We start from the raw sequence: 8678 nt of genomic DNA on the forward strand, positions 1-8678 counted from the left end.
GCATGTAAAAATATGTACTCCTTTCATATCCTTTTAATCCTATGCATATGCATTAATATGCTAACTAAAGATAGTGAGAAATTGATCCTCCTAATCAGTTGAAAATGAGGAGCTAGTTTTCAACAATTTGGAGGGGTTTATTCCTACCATATTTATGTTGTTCTAATAGAACTAGTAGTCAATAATTCTTCCCATGGACCATCCTTGGAACAAATAGGTTTCCCTAGGAATAACACTTCTTTCAACCCATCATTGTTCATAGCAACAAGACATTAATTTTGTAGAAAATTATTGATTAAGTCATCTTCATCATCTTGCTTGCTTATAAGGGTGTTTTCTATTGTACACACAAGATAGGGTGATGACAGGTTAGAATAATATTATTCTTCATCTACCCATGTAGGAAAATCATCCTCAATAAGAATTTGAGTTGGGGGATATACTACAAGTTGTTTTCAAGGCTTCCCATTAGTAATTGTCATGTTTTTAGTCCTACAACTAATATATGCATCAATAGAGGCTAACCAAGGTTTCCCCACAATGAGTGCATAACCATTGAACTTGGTTTTGGGATGGAGCACAAGGAAGTTTGTGGGATACTCCCAGGATTCTATGGAGACTATGACATCTTCAACTTTTTGGTTCTACTATGGATCTGTCATCAAGTTGGAGCGTAGTAGTGGTCTTTCTCAAGGAATCTTGGAGGATAATTTTAAACATGGTTTCTCTAGTCATGACATTGATTGTAGCTCCCAAGTTAGTGAGAGTGTTTGGAAATCAAATATTTTTTATATGCGCATATACTACTGTGATTTCAGGATCTAAATACTTAGGGATGATTACTCACCCAAGAATTAGCTTGGCTAGTTGTATGATGACATTGATAGTAAGGGAATCCATTATCTTCCTTCCAAGCCTTCTGATACATTCTTCCTTGATGAACTTGTTATAAATAGGAACATCCTTGATTGCTTGGAGAAGATAGATTTTGACACACACATTATTCAATTCTCCCAAAAGTTTAGCCTCTTCCGAGGTGTGTGTTTTTTGTGTTGTCAATATTTCATGGTAGCGAGGTTTCTTGTGAATGACCTAAGGCACATGATCCCTCTTTTCTATCTTGGGATCTTCAAAATATGGATGGAAATCTAGGAGAACCTTCCCTGACTTGAGGTTGATTTCTTGGATTTCTACATAGTAGGTATGATAAGAAATATCTACATTGTAGATAGGGTGAGGTTACTTAGTATTAGGATTAGGATTTTGTTGGGCTAACATATAGGCTTATTTCGAAGGAATATTCCAAAGTAATTTTTTTTGTTGAAGAGGAGGCATCATAGTAGGTGGTTAGGCCACCTAAGGCCTCTATCCTTATGGGGGATTACCACATTGAGGAGGTTGGTTGGAATATGGTTGGAAGGGAGGAACAACAATTTGAGGAGGATATGGCCAAGGAGTAGGTATAGGCCAAGGTGAAGTATTAGGAGGGAACCAAGGATGATATTGAGAATTACAATTATGATTGAAATGAAAAGGGAAATTCATACCTTGTTGGAATCGCCTTAAACCTTATGGTATCTTCTAGTTGAGAAAGCACAATTGCTCCATGTTCCATTATGCCCCTTGGTACACAACCTTCTAACTTGAAAAGATAGAAACTTATCAATGGAATGCTTTTCTTCACATATAGAACAAACTTCTATGAAATTAAAAGGACATTCAATCCAAGGGTGTCTTTTAGTGCACTAGGTGGGGAGAGGGGGTAAGGATAATATTTTTTATGTGCCTTCTTATTTTCTTTTGATCTACAAAGTATCCATCTGCATAGAAAATGTGTGTAATATCTCAATTTTCATGTCTTATAACATTTCTTCTATTTCATTTTTAGTAAGCATATAGGAATAAGAATGACTTATTTAACTCTTGTTCACTCTACATATTTTTCTAGTGGATCTCAAATTATTTTTGAATACCTACTTAATTTCAACATAGGTGAGCCAATAGATATCTCCATTAACTAATAAGTTGATAGTTTCCTTGAGATGTTCTCTAACTCCCCTCAATAGTAAAGTTTTAAGAAGTCTGGTTCCATTGTGAATTTATGTGCCCTTCTGTAACTTAGCTGGAGACTTTACTCATAGTCTTCTAGAGACTCATTTTCTCCTTGAACCATTTTAAAAATATTATCTCTAGTGTCCCTTGCTCTATATTAATATTAATACTTATTGTTGAAGGCTTGCTGCATTTGATCCGAAGTGGTGATACTACTGCCTTCAAGGATAATGAACCAATAGAGGGAAACATCCATCCTTCAAGGTGGAAGGAACAACTTGAGCTTCTACTAATTTGTGGTGTAGTAATAAGTTCTACACAAAAGAAAAACTCAAACATAAAGGAATTAGGATCATTTGTGATTAAACCATAGAAGTTTGGAAGCAGATATGGGTTAATATTTTCTTTTTTTCTTCTCCATCAATTTCTCTAACAAGACATATAAACACTTCAAGTTGTCTTTCTTCATCCATAGTAGTGGTGGGGTTTCAAGGATTTCTTTTCCTCATGCAAGCTCCTCAACAATCCTTTTTCTCTCACTCATAAGGACCTCAAATGTCTTTATGGATAGGGTAGGAAGGTCACATTCAACCAAAATAGATTAGATGCTAGTAGAAGTGGGGACTTTTGGTAGAAATTTTCATGTCTAGCCCCTAATTCTACAAGGCATAAAAGAAAGAAATTTTGGAATATATATATGTGTGTGTGTGTGTGTGTGTGTGTGTGTATATATATATATTATGTTTTTATATTTTCTAAAAGGATGCTAATGTTTTTTTCTCTTTTTCTTTTTGTAGAAGACAAAATAAAATGAGTGACTCAACTTAAAGAAGAAGGCAGTGCATACTTTGGCACCTCCATGGAAACGACGACAAAAAGTCATGGCCCTTAGCATTGCAACAACAATTCTGAAACCTCCAAGGGTATTGGCTTTAATTATCAATATGGGGTTCGTACAAAATTAAGAGGGGTTGGAACTATATGTGATGTGGGAACTATCTTCTTCTTTTTCAATCCTCATACTTGTGGGAGACACTAGAGTGAAGGCTGGATGAACATAGACCATGTTAAGTTGTTGAACTAAGCTATGCTATGAGAGAGTATATTTGCAAAAATGAAATGCAGAAAAAGAAATGGCACAAAAATCTATGATAGTTGCAATGAATGAAAAATACACTTGTTAGAAATAAAGGATTAAAAATATAAACCCTAAGTTGCAAAAAAAACACAACAAAAATTTGATAAAGCATCTACGAGAAACTTTTTGAGGTTTCTATGCTTCCAAATTTCACCATCAACATCCTAGAGGTGTTGTAATACATCAAGGAGGTAAAACCAAATGTTTATTGCTAATCTAAGGAAGAAAAGAGGATTGTTTACACGCTGCTACAGGAGTCTTTGTTTTGCTATAGGAAGAGTCCAACAAGCTCGTAAAACAGTTAGAATGCAAACCTAAGATGAGGGAAAGAGATGTTAATGCTTGAAAATGATGTCATTCAAATAGTAAAATATCATGGGAACTTGATTCAATGTTTATCATCATGAAATTGTTGTTGATCAGTGGTTGTCATTGATGTGAACCCAATCAGCACTAGGGCTACCCCAATCTTGCATGGTCCTTTTGAATTGAAAACTTACTCTATTCTAAGTCAAGGATCCTCTATATGGATTCTAATCATCAAGATGTTTCCGTTGATATATGGCACGCCAAGTAATTCGTCATGGTTTGAGAGATATTCATGTTTGAAGTTAGTAACCCCAGTGAGTGGGATAAAGCCCTATGGGATTGTGGCATGACACTCATAATTGGTTGTGGTCATTGAATAGTCAATAATTAATAACAAAATAATTTCTCCTAAAATCCCTCCAATGTTCACTTATTGAGGATCCTCTCAACTCAAGACATTCATATAAACAATGACCCTCATATCCTCCTCTAGTAGCGATTTTGTGGCTTCAAACAGGTCAACGTGGAATTTTCGCTATAAATTGGTCTCTACGAAGTTTCAAAATCTGAAATTAAAACTCGTTTGAGCGAAAATCATGATGAACCTCGTGACCCAATTTCCGATCTTGGTTCGCTATATTTTCAGAGATATGATCTGAGGAAGTTAGGGTTTGTGTAGGCTCCCGAATTCCATGTCAAACAGGTGACGTTGGGACAACCATCATAATTTTTTCTCTGAGCATTGGATTCAAATTATGTAAATATTCACAAAAATAGGACAGACTGTATTTGGTTGAGTAGCATTTTCAAGGATGAAGGTCGCAAACGTGACACGTGGCACTTCGTACAAGTTCTCGCTACTGAACCCGTGTATAATCAGGTCATCGTGGGAGATTTGGCATAACTCTTTCTTGAAGAATCCAATCGTGATCATACCTATGGGGTTGGAAAGTGGACTCAGAGGGCTACCACAAAACAAAATGTTAGACCCTAGAGATCCAAAATTTCATAAACACAAGATATTCAATATCGAGATCCTAGAAGGCAAGAAAAAACATGTATTCAAGGATCACTGCAATAAGGACCACACATCAACCATCAAGGGTAATTTTCCTACAACAAGGTATGTATGATTAGTGTTTACATTTGAATTTTGAGTATCATCTTTGACATATGTTTTTGCAGGACAAAGTAAGTATATACACAGTATCGGTTATATCTCTATGTCTCTATATGCCACAGTTAGTTTTTCAAATGTCCTATTATTGATACTACACATTTGATGCTACATATTCTTGATGCTACACCAAGTCTACTAAATGTATATGATGTTGCCTTTATCAAGAGTGGGAGTCTTTGTCTACTGCTGCAACAAGTCAACAAAAAAACTAACAAGCACACTTCAGGTACGCATTGTAATTTTAATTTGTATTTATTCATTATTATGCACTTACATGTGTTTTGCAGGTAGAGGTAAGTTGAAGGTTATTTTGTTTTTTTTGGGATTGGTTTCACTGGGAAAATTTTGCATGCAGGTAGAAGGAGATTCAAGTACAATTTCAAGCAATAATTCAAGAGCAGAAGTATCAAATCAATGGAAGCATTGCAACAGGACATCCTTTGAACACATGACAACCATCCGTATATTGTGAAGAAGTTTCAGGGCCAAGAGTCATCATTGTAAAGTTGTAAAAGAGTCATCATTGTAAATATTGTAAAAGAGTCATTTGTGAAAGAGACATTCTACATAGAGTCGAAGAGGCAGTGTTGGGAGTATAGGAGTCACCGTTGGGATCATGTCATGGTTGGGTTGCAGGTCATAGAGTGAATGGGTATTTGGTCAAGCACATGAAAATCATTGTAAATTGTATTGTATCGTGAATTTTTTTCCCTGTTTTGGGAATCCACAAGCTTGTATTATTTTAGTCATTATAGGGTGGTAGGGAGGTGCTAAGTAGGTGTATGAAGTCGCCTACAGGTTGGGGCATGTGAACACTTCAGGGTGGTAGGTGGTGCTAGGGCTAGTTGTGGCTTGCTAGGGTGTTAGGGCATCCCTTCAATTGATTACTAAAGAAAATATGGCGTTGGGGCATCCTTCCAATGGGATATGGAGAAGAATTCTTTTCTAGAATTCTAGGAAGTTGTTGCTTTCATTTCAGTTGAGGTTGAAGATTAAATAATTTATTAGAAAAGCATTTGGTGGTTTTTGAACCAGAGGGAGTTTTCCACCTATAATTCTTGTGCCTACTGTGTTCTTTTATTTACTGTTATTACTGCATAAACATTAATAATAATTGAAGATTAACTAATGCTCTGAAAATATTTAAAAGTGTTAAATGCTAAGGAATACCGGTTCATCCACCCCTTAGTGTTTTCAACAATTTGTATCAGAGCTTGGTTCCTCCAATAACAATATAAAAACTGGAAGGAGATCATGGAGTATACTAAGAATAGAGTTCCTTTGTTCAATGGAAATAAATATGCACTTTGGAGTGGAATAATGCAAGTTCATTTGCTGGGGCAAGGATACGAAGTCTGGGAAATCGTTGACAAATGCTTCACACCGACCCAAGATGAACAAGGTAAGAAATATATGGTATATGATGCAGAGGCTAAAGATCTTATTATCAGTGGTCTTATCAAATCTGTTTATCTTAAGGTATTAAGTTGAGAAACTGCTAAAGAGGTATGTGATGAGCACCAATATTATAGCAAGAATGCTGCAACTCCTTGGGCTACCAACTTTACTTTATCAACCCGGGGTTCATACAAGCTTGGAGGTGACAGTGTTGTATACACAAGTAAAAGTGATGGTTCCACCTTTTGTCACTGTTGAGCTAGCGAGAGACCACTAGGGTTTTTCAAGCTAGAATTCTATGGAATTAGAATAAGCTTGATTACTGATGAGGGAAAGAGAAATCTAATCTAAGATAAAGCTTGTCTACTGCAACAAGGAAAAAGACTGAAATTCAATGCTAAAACACACCATTTCCTACCTAACTGCTAAGATACTATGTTTCAGAAAGAATGCTAGATTAGCATGTATTAAATTCTACTTTCTTAAGCATGTAAATCAAAACATCAACATTCTGCTATCGCACATGTAAATGCCTGAAATAAATCTATTTTTTTCTTTTTGTCTTTTTTCCCCTTTTTATGGAGAAGTGTAAAATCTAATCTCTCTTGGTGATGTGGCAAGTGGCTTAGGGATGTTGGTGGATGGTTGGAAGGTCTAGGAGAACCTTAGGTAACATTTCCTGGCTTCCTAGAGGTTTTCCCTCAATTCGGCCTCAAAATAGTCCACTACAGGAAAACCTACAGGATTCCCTGTATTTCTACATGATACAGCTGAGAACAAAATGATGGGTGTTGAAGGTGATGGAAGGCTTAGGTAAGTTGGTTGGTGGATGGAATGAAGCAAGCAAATTCCTAGGATCACTCAAAACTCAAAACCAAGGTTGGGAGATGGTTGGATTTTCTCAACATGCTTGGAGAAGTTTCCTTGTAAAATGACGAAATTGGTGAGGGTTTTAGTGAAAGCAAGGAATGATCATGGATGGATGAAGTTTCAAGGAGGTTTCTAGCTACGATATCTCTCTTTACTTCTGAAACACCTACACTACATCAAACATTGGTATTTGCAAAAAAAAATCATGTAAACAAGGAGAATCTCAATAAGCTAGAAAAACAGAGTTTAATGAGCTAGTTGTCTACTTCATGCATGAGGGAAAATTGCAGAATAAGATGGAATCATCGATGAGATCTATTGTAAAGCTAAAGATGGAAGAAATGATCACTAAGTCCTACTCTTGCAAATTGATCAAATTCTGGCTTAAGTACAGAAAACTCTAAATTCTATGAGAAAGGAGAATTTTGTCTCTTTTTTTTGGGCTGCATAGGAGTCCTTTCCTCAAATCATGATCCCTGAAGGAAGAAGTGAGGCCAAAAAATATATTGACAAATTTTTTATGGTTCTTTACCTCTTCTAAACTACTGTTGAGGTAAAGCACAAATCGAAGCAAACTAATAAACAAATTAATCAAACTTGTACTACTTGCAATGAAATACTTCTAGGGATAATTTAACCATGAATCTATGAAATCAATCTAAGAATACAGATATCAGAAGAGGAGTATTTGCTACTAGGGTTGGGACCTAACCCAAGAGCTTCAGCACTTCGAGTTAACTCAGTACTAGATCAAGAAAAAACTCATTCTCATTATCAAAATAGAAAATTACATAGCAATGTCTTCCACAAGTCTCGAGGTAAAAAATAACTAGTGTTTACAGCCCAAATCTGAATCCTAATGAGGCTTTATGCCTCTTTATTTATACAAATGAAGTCTCCAATGACTTCCTTAAATCTAGGGAGGCTCGACTCCCAAACTCGAGATAAATTAACTCTTTGACTGTCACTTGCTCGGCTACCTTTCGATCTTCATGACTTGGCTGCTTCTACTCCGAGCTAGTGTGATTAATGGAGGAATATTCGAATGAGGGAGGAGTAAATGAGGAGGATTTACCTCCTACAATATCTCTTCCTTGTCCCATTCGAGTTTCAACCTTTAATCTTGCCAAAATTCCTTGATTTTCTCTCACAAACCTGCATTCAATGCACATTAGTCCACTAGGCATAATATCTCACTTTGACTCATCTCATTAAACAAAATATAATCAAAACATGTAATAAATTGTGAGAAGAGTTGATTTGACTAAGCTAGGAGGTGAATTAAGGTCCATATAGTTACTCAATGATGAGGCTCATTAGTATGGGGCAAGCTTAAAAATATATATGCAAGTGACTCAAAGGTGAAAGAAGCAAAGCTTCAAATTTTCAGGGAAAAATTTGAGAAACTCAAAATGAGGGAAGATGAAGATATTGCTGCATACTTTCAGTGTGTTGATGAAACAAAAAATACATTGGAAGGTTTGGGAGAACTTGTTGAAACGAAAATTGTTGTCTGAAAGATCCTCAAAACCTTGCCCGCAATATTTAACCCTAAGGTATCTATCTTGGAAGATAGATTGAATCTGACGACTCTCACCATAGATGAATTGCATGTAATTATTACAACATATGAAATGAGGATTGAAGAAGAGGATGGTACATCTGACTTAGAAACATCATTTTCCACATCAAAGATAAACTTCCATTAATATGTTTTGATTGTGGTGAGGT

Source organism: Pinus tabuliformis, chromosome 4_1 (genome assembly GCF_031772625.1).
Source record: "Pinus tabuliformis cultivar Carrire ecotype Pingquan chromosome 4_1, CPIR1, whole genome shotgun sequence".
Taxonomy (NCBI): Eukaryota; Viridiplantae; Streptophyta; class Pinopsida; order Pinales; family Pinaceae; genus Pinus; species Pinus tabuliformis.